Below are 9,006 nucleotides of genomic sequence, written 5' to 3' on the forward strand. Positions count from 1 at the left end.
TGAAAACACATTTTCCAAGAAAAGTGGGAAAAATTATATTTTATTCACTGAGCTGAATAATCAGATCAAGTGCCTTATCTGCTCTCTATCTGTTTTGGTTCCAAAGGAATACAATGTATGGAGACATTATGAGACAATGCATGGTAAAGAATATGATGCGATAACAGGCAAAATTAGGGATGAGAAAGTTCATCAACTAAAATCAGCTTTTGCCAAGCAGCGAAACATCTTCAAAAATCTTAACAAAATGAGAGAAGTTTCAGTATGAGAAAGTTTTGTTATTAGTGAAATGATTGCGAAATTGTCTCATCCATTCAAAGAAGGTCAGTTCATTAAAGACTGCCTCCTAAAAGCAAGCAAAATTCTTTGCCCAGACAAGAAGAAAGTATTCAAAGGCATAAGTTTGTCTGTAAATATAGTGGTCAGCAGAATTACTCAATTTGCCAGTAATGTGTACAGCACTACTTGCAGTTGTAAAAGAATTTGAAGCGTTTTCATTTGCCCTTGATGAGAGTACTGTCCTAACAGATACCTCATACTGTGCTGTGTTCATTCCAGGTGTGGACAGGGACAGGAACCTGAATGTTATGGAAGAATTACTAGACCTGTCGCCTTTGAAAGGCACAACAATGGGATGTGAACTATTTGGCAAACTTAAGAAATGTATACAAAAGTAGGAATGCCATGGGATAAGTTTGTTCCGGTAGCGACTGACGGCGCACCTTTGATGTATTCTGAAAATGTTGGTGTTGTTGGGTTACTGAAAGCAAAGCTCAACAGTGTTGGTGTTGCTGACACCGTCATTGCAATTCATTGCATTCTGTACTAGGAAGCATTGTGTGGAAAAAGTCTCCAAATGAAAGAAGTCATGGATGTTGTTAAGTTGATTAACTTAATAAGCACTAGGGGTGTAAATCACCACCAGTTTAGTAACTTTCTGTCCAACCTTGATATCGAATATGGAGAATTACTGTATCACACCGAAGTCATATGACTAAGTAGGGGAAATGCGATGAAAAGATACTTTACACTGTGACAGGAAATAGCAATCTTCATGGCAATGAAAGAAAATGAAATTCCTCAGCTAGGTGATCCATTTTTCATATCTAACCTTGCTTTTCTGACAGATATTACACAACATCTGAATGAACTCAGCCTCAAGCTCCAGGGTACAAAACAGACGATAATGCGGATGTATGACAGTGTCATGCCTTTCAGATGTAAACTTTCCCTGCGGGTGAAACAGCTGATGGATGGTAACCTAGCTCATTTCTCAGCCTTACAATCTCTCAGAACAGTTAAAGCACAGTTCTTGAAAGAATATTCAGACACAATCAGCAAATTGCAAGCAGAATTTGACCAGTGGCCTCAGGATTTCAAGGCACTAGAACCTCTGTTTGCCATCTTTACTACACCTTTTTCCATAGGTGTTAACAATGTCTCTGAAAAATTCCAGATGGAGTTGTTGGAGCTTCAATGCAATAGTGCTCTGAAACAGAAGTACATAGATGTTGGTGTTTCAGATTTTTATAAGTACATGAGTCGAGATAAGTTTCCAAAGCTTTTCTCTATGGTTACAGGTAAAAACTATTGAGGCACCACCACAATAGAAAGAGACTTTTTTTTACAAAAAAATAAAAAATAAACAGGATAAAAGCAGTATACCAAGTAAGTGATTTCACGTTCACATTGAATTACCAGGATGTTCTGTATATTTAAATGAAAGCCACAGCATATGTTTGATGAAGCGTTCAATATGAACGTGAAAGCGCTTACTTGGTATACTGCTTTTATCCTGTTTATTTTTTTTTTTTGTAATAAAAGTCTCTTTCTATCATGGTGCTGCCTCAATAGTTTTTACCTGTGGATTCTGTTTTTCTTATTGAGGCATTTTATCCTCTGACTGTTTTTTGATATTACTATGTTTTTCTCTATGGCTGCTTGAATCCTTGCGATGTTTGGCAGCACATATATTTGTGAACAGTTTTTTTTCATATATGAAGCTCAACAAATCAGTTTTCCAGTCAAGATTGACTGATGAGCACTTGAGAGCTACCTTGCGAGTGGCTGTTTCATTCAACATAAATCCTAATGCTGACATCCTGGTCTCCACAAAATGTCAGCTAAGCAGTCAAAATGAAGAAAGGCAACAATGTTTCTTGAAAAAAAAACTTTGTCATAGAGCTTAGTTGAAATTACTAGAATCTTTTAAACTAATACAATAGAATAGAGTTGGTCTGTTGCTTCAAACAAAAAGTTCCATAACAGTTTTTTTTAATTAACAAAAAAGTATAGTTTGTGGATGACTTGAACTTGCGGCCCACCAAAAAATCTTTGGTGTTATTTGCGACTCTTGTGCTCATTTGAATTTGAGACCACTGTTCTAACCAGTTAAAGCTGTTTAGTGCTATACATAGTGGATTATGAAAGGGTCATTTAAAACAACTTTTGTTTTAGCAACATACTCACATACCTTATGACTATGAGGTAAACACCTTAATAATTATGCCAACCCTCATCTCCTTGGCTGTTATAAATCATATCTATCACAGATCATTTTAGCCTTTTGACAGACAAAATTTATATGAGTGACATCTAAGAAATTATTTTATACAAAATTCTGTCTTCTGAAGTACAGATAATTTTTCTTTTTGGCATATGAGCAATTTTATTTTTGGAACAGTCTCAATAGATATGTCATTATCTGCAATATGACTGTTTTTTGTAGAGATGAAAAATCTCAGATGTGAACCTGCCAGCTATGTTTAATATCAGACCTCCTCATGTCATCTGCAGAAGTCTAATACATGCTATTTCCTGTCAGGAAGTGGTTAGGCTACCATAGTACTTATTAGTTGTTGCTGTATTGCTCTCAAACCAGAATATCGCTTGTGATGTGAGGGCCTGGGACTTGGGATCAACCTGTTGATTTAAGGCCCATGTATTTATTCCATTCTGCCTTTCAAGCTCTTCAAGTACAGTGATGATGTGTTGATGTATGGGTACAGAGTGTCTCACACAGTCTGTGAACAACTGTTGACAGTCCCAAAGGTCATGATCTTTGGTCCCACATTAGAAAGCTTTACCATGAAGAAAAGATGGCCAAAGTGTTTACTGACTCTTTTATGAGATTGCTCAGCATTATTTCACAGGTGGCATCGTTTTACCTTCTCTAAACATTGAAGCAATCAACTACTAAGCTTTGCTTGCCTCTGATACTACTTTTCTACATCTTCTCATGTGGATGTGCTTATTTGGAAGTCTGTGGTTGTCTGCACTATCATACCAAACTGTTTATGTAAGACCTTTTATATTGGACAGTATGGTTCCTAGTCAGTATTACTTACTGGATTTTATATTACATGTCTTGCTGTTAGAGCAGCTCTATATACCCAAAGTCCCTGACCAAACCTAACAGTGTCATTTATTTAAAACTGCCTACTGGTCTGCAGAATGGAAAGGAATGCATTCTCTCATTCATAACTAGCTTTGGGATAAGCAAACTAGAAAGTGGCTTTAATGCAGCAGCCTTTAAGAGAATTACCTATTTCTTGGAGCAGTTATACAGTAGCGCTGTCCATCAGCTGTTGGGCTATTAGCAGTAGTAACAGCCATCCTTGAACACCATAGAGTGTTATACCACATAGCAGTCTGTAAAATTCTAGTGTCAGAGTTCTACACAGGTAAAATGAAGTGCTTCATTTTAATTCAACAATAATATCATTTGCCTCAAATTCTTTATTTCGTCCTAAAATGATGGGATTGTAATAGAACCACCATTTTAGCACAGGCTAGGGTACACAGTATAATGTGCATTTCAAAAGAGGTTTTGTCACATCCATGACAAATACTGCTTTTTTAATAATTGTACAGGTAGTTGAAGAGCAGTGTGTGTTTTGCCAGTCTGAGTACCCTCATTGTCCATTCTGACACTGATGGCCAAACTGAAATCAGTGTTTTTTTTTTTTGTCTGCTGCTGAGAACTGACAAACTGCTAGTCTAAGTTGGTGCTGTAATGCAGTGTTGTAAATTAGTGATGAAAATAATAATACCGTTTTGTAGAAATCAGTTACCTTGTTTTCATGTGCATAGATAGCTGCTACCCTACAGAATCTTTTTGTTACTTACTATTTTCACATCTGCTTTTATATTGTGTCTCTTAAGTACACAGTACAGATTTACTGAACTATCCTGTGTAGGCCACATGCGTATATTTTCCTTATAGACGAGTACATTTCAGTCTGAAACTTTTTTCTTATAAAAAAGATGCTGGGGTGACTAATAACTCATCCTGACAACAGTGTACATGAGCACAGTTTTTCCTCTCGTCCTTTAATAATAAAACTCCTGAGAAGTTGCAGCTGCTAGTTTATTATAGTGCCATTAGCTCAATAACTGTCTGTGTTATTTGTGTTGTGAATGCATTTTCTGAAGTATGTTTGGATGCTAAAACTAATGATGACTGTGTGGGCGTTTTAACAGAAAACAATGGGTTAAATGAGCATATGACATGTGTAGTTAACAAAAAAATATGGGTTCACCATTTAGAATTATGCTGATTTTGAAATACAGGATGCTCATTTTAACCTTTTGAGTAAAGGTAATACCTTTGTGCCTAATTTCCAGGCTGATGTTGCAGACGTTTTAACAAGTTTAAAATTATATATGAGACAGTTAAATTTGAACATTTACTTTGCTTCAATGAGTATGAAGGATAATGACCCATGTGTTAACGATCAGAGATTACAGAGGAGAAGCACCTTTATTCCCCCATATCACCCAGATATTCTAACATTGGAAAAATTATGTGATAGTGAATTTAGAAACATCTTGAGTGAAAATAATTGGATTGTAGATAACTTAACAGCAGATGAAAGGTGTGTACTAAGTGAGTTAATTAAAAACAAAGACCTTATATACATGAAACCTGATAAAGTGGGAGAAATTGTGATCATGACTATGATGGACTATTGTTCAAAGATGTATGAAATTCTTAATAACCATGATACTTATGAGAGAATATCTAAAAGTGAACTAAATAGGGCTTATACTATGACAGATTTGCATTTATCGGATGCATTGTTTGAGGGTTCTATCGATCAAACCCTGTACAACTTTTTAAAGGTGGAACACCCAAGGTTACCTGTTATTTTTGGTATCCCGAAAGGCCACAAAGATGTTAACAACCCAACATTTAGACCGATAGTGGCAGCTAGGGGTTTGAAAACTGAACCCCTTGCAGCTTATGTGGACAAATGTGTTAAACCAGTTTTAGAGGAGGCTGAGCATGTATTAAAGGACTCGTGGCATTGCTTGGAAAGAATGAGAGCTTTCGACTCCACTGATTATTACACTTTCGTGACAATAGATGTCATTAACCTATTCACGGTGATCCCCCATATTGAAAGAATGAGTATGTTCCATGATAGTCTCTTCAATAGTACCAAGATAGATTGAACTAAGATAAATTTGCTGCATAATTTAATGGAGTTTATCGTGGAAAACAATTTTTTTAAGTTTTGATGGTGAGATATTTCATCAAAAGACAGTAGTAGCAATGGGGGCTAGGTGCACCCCCATTTTTGTGAACTTAGTTATCTTACAATGGGAACATTTGTTTGTTTTTTCATCTAAGTTTATGGAAAATATAAAGTTATATAACAGATTCCTAGATGATATACTTATTCTTTGGGGAGAAGACACCACCCAGATTGATGAATTTAATGAGTATTTAAATGGAACAACATCTTTTTTAAAATTCACCTACACTTGGCATAGTAGTGAAATTAACTATTTGGACATTAAGCTATACAAAACAAAACAAGGGTTGAGTAGCAACGTTCATAGAAAAGAAAATTATTCAATTTCGTTGCTGCATTATAAGAGTTGTCACCTTGGTTACCAAACAAAAAGCATAGTGAAAGGGCAGATGGTAAGGGTTTCTCGGCTGGTTAGTGACAACAACCAGTTTAATGAAGAACTTTTTAAATTGATTGGGATGTTTGTAGAGAGGAGGTATCCCTTGAAATTGTTAATTAAAGTAAAGAAGGAAATTTTAAAGAAAAGACAAACCCTATACTATCCGATATTAAAGAAAGCTGTAGGAATTTGATTAGATGTTAATGTTAATGTTAATGACAACAATAGCAGGAAATCTGGCGCTATGGTCCTAAGATATAATTTGATAGCCCCCAAATTGCTTGTGGCCCTGGAGAAAGGGTGGAACTTTTGCCTTAATAATAACAATAAAACCTTATTAGGCTATAAACCAAAGGTTATCTATAGCAGGGGAATAAATATCAAAGGTCTGTTGGACAAGCAACAACATATTAATAGACATCAGAGCTCCTTAATGACAAAATGTGGGGCTTGTAGATTGTAGATATATCAATGATGGGCCGTATGTTATGATTAAGAATTATAAAGATTCCATTGCTTGCTCTGGAAAGTGTAACTGCAATACATCTATGCTGGTTTATGTGGTAACCTGTACTGCCTGCGAAGGTTTCTATGTGGGTAAAACCAATCGCAGGCTTAGGGGCAGGATTGCTGAACATTTAAGGGTGATTAAGAATGAAAATGTACATAATGCACTTTATTTACATAGCAAACAGTGTGAAAATTTAAAAAATGTATATTTTTTTCATTATTGATAGATTATTTTATAATGAGAGAGGTGGTGATTATAAAACTGAGGTGGAAATTAAAGAATTCAGATGGCAACTGAGACTGAATTCACAGAATCCACCCGGTTTGAACAATAGCATCTCAATTATGCCTGTTTTAAAACAAAGGGCAAATGGTATTATGAGTGGACATTAGTTGACTTAAGTCGCCCTTATTAATAGGGAATCAGTGGCTTGAATTGTAGATGAGGTACATGTTCATAGAATAGTGAGTTTATAGATGGGTTGCAAATGGTAGGAAAATTGTTGTTCTTAGCTATATATATAAATGTTTTTAGACAATGATATAAGAATAGCTAAATTAATTTGCTCTTGTGGCTTAGTTTAATATTAATTAATTATTCATGAGAGGAAATGATGTAATTGATGTGATGGTTGTTGATTTGTGGTTGTTTATTATTTAAGTGAAGGGTAACATGAACCAAATTTGACTCTGAAGAAGCTAAACTTTTAGTAAAAGTGCTTAGTCGTTTGGTTGGTATATGTTAATAAAGAAGAGTAACTTTATTTTGTGGTCTGAATTTTTTATTTTTGTTTTGTGAGTTAATAGTTCAATTGAAAACATGTTTAAATGGATAATTGTAAAACTAAGTTCCCAAGTGTGCTTGCACAATCATTCAGGATGGATGCATGTGTAGGAATCAGAAACTCATCCTGTTACTTAAAGAACTAATCATTTTCTTTACAGTCATTTTCATTACAGTTAACTCTTGCTAAAATCAGAAAACTGTGCAATCACTATAATGATTTATTTTTGCATGTTTTAAAATCACGTTTAAGTCTCCATTGTTGGAAAGGCAGCTAATAGGTTACATAGTATAAGTTCTAGTTTGGCTTATGATGGAAGGGTTAATAAAATAACTCAAATTACTTTTGGAAAAAGTAAAGACCTGCGGTGGTGGTGCTGCGGTAGCGTTGTCACCTCACAGTTAGACGTTGCCCGTTCGATTCTCAGTTAGAGCGTCTTCTGTGTGGCGACATGCATGAATGGGCATTCCTTCGTTGAAGGTTGTGCGTTAGGCCCGGCAAGCCAGCACGTAAAAATCTACTGCCAATCATTAGTGGACGGGAGTTCCGCTGTGGCGACCCCTAACAGGGAAAAGCCGAAAGACACAACAACAACAACGTTTGGAAAAAGTAAAGCAGAAACATCAGAAACCACAATAACATCTTCTTCTTCTTCTTCTTTCGGCTTTTCCCGGTTAGGGGTCGCCACAGCGGATCACCTGTCCCACAATAACATGATTTTCTAAAACACAAAGATGTCTGTGGCTACTGAACCTTTAGTAAAAGACAACTTTTAATGTTCATTTTGTGCATAAACATATGAATTATGTTTTTTCTTCTTCCTTAAACATTAGAACAGTAAGTTGTTTTGAATGATCCACCCTAAATCATGTTCATCTAGTTTCTGTCTTCATTTGTGATGTGAATAAACTCACCTGACAGAGTAGAGTAACACTGCAGATCTTGGCATTTGTTTTTTCTTGCACTGGTACTATACATTTTGCCTGTCAGGTTAGAACATTCTACCCTGAAAGCCACCTGTACATTTGATTTGATGACAGAAACCTGCAGTTCTGAGTTATTCAATAAGAACAGACTTGACATTAAGTAAATGTCCACTGCAGGCTCTAAAATAGAACTTTTAATTTACCTTACTTGTGTTCTATAACACTGATTATCATTAAACTGCTCTGACAAACTGTTACTGGAACAGTAGATACTGAAGGTGCCTGAATATTGAGATTTACAAAGGAAATACTAGTACCGTTGTTTGAACACACAGATAAATGTGAGATTGTCTATTGTAGTTTATTTAAAATAGTTCAGAGAAAGCAGGGCCACATTAACAAAGGGGTTGCTGGAGCCAGTGCTCCAACTCCACACATCAAAAATAGGCCTCTGTGCTGCTACTCCCAGATTAGTTTCAAATTCTGTGCTGTTGTCATACCACATAAATAGGCCCCTTACAGTTTTCAGCTCCAAGTCCAAGACACTCAGAATCCAGCATTGACAGAAAAGAGTTAGGGTATTTTGAAGGTTTTACCTATCCAAAATATGTGCATGTGGGTAATTTAGGTACACTAAGAGTAGGAAACTCAGCTGCCCAAATATATAAGTATTGCCCCAAAATTCTACAATGGTATTGGAAACTTACTTTTAACTCCATTTTGGTACGCACATTAAAATTCCATGCTAACTTCTCAGCCATCACTTATGGGAAATCTTATCTGAATGATATAGCTGAACAGATGGGTCCCACTGTGCTTTTATAAACACTGTGCCCTTTACCTTTACATGCAGAGTATAAACTTTT

This window comes from Protopterus annectens, chromosome 2.part1, assembly GCF_019279795.1.
Source record: "Protopterus annectens isolate FY-2018-M chromosome 2.part1, PAN1.0, whole genome shotgun sequence".
Classification (NCBI taxonomy): domain Eukaryota; kingdom Metazoa; phylum Chordata; order Ceratodontiformes; family Protopteridae; genus Protopterus; species Protopterus annectens.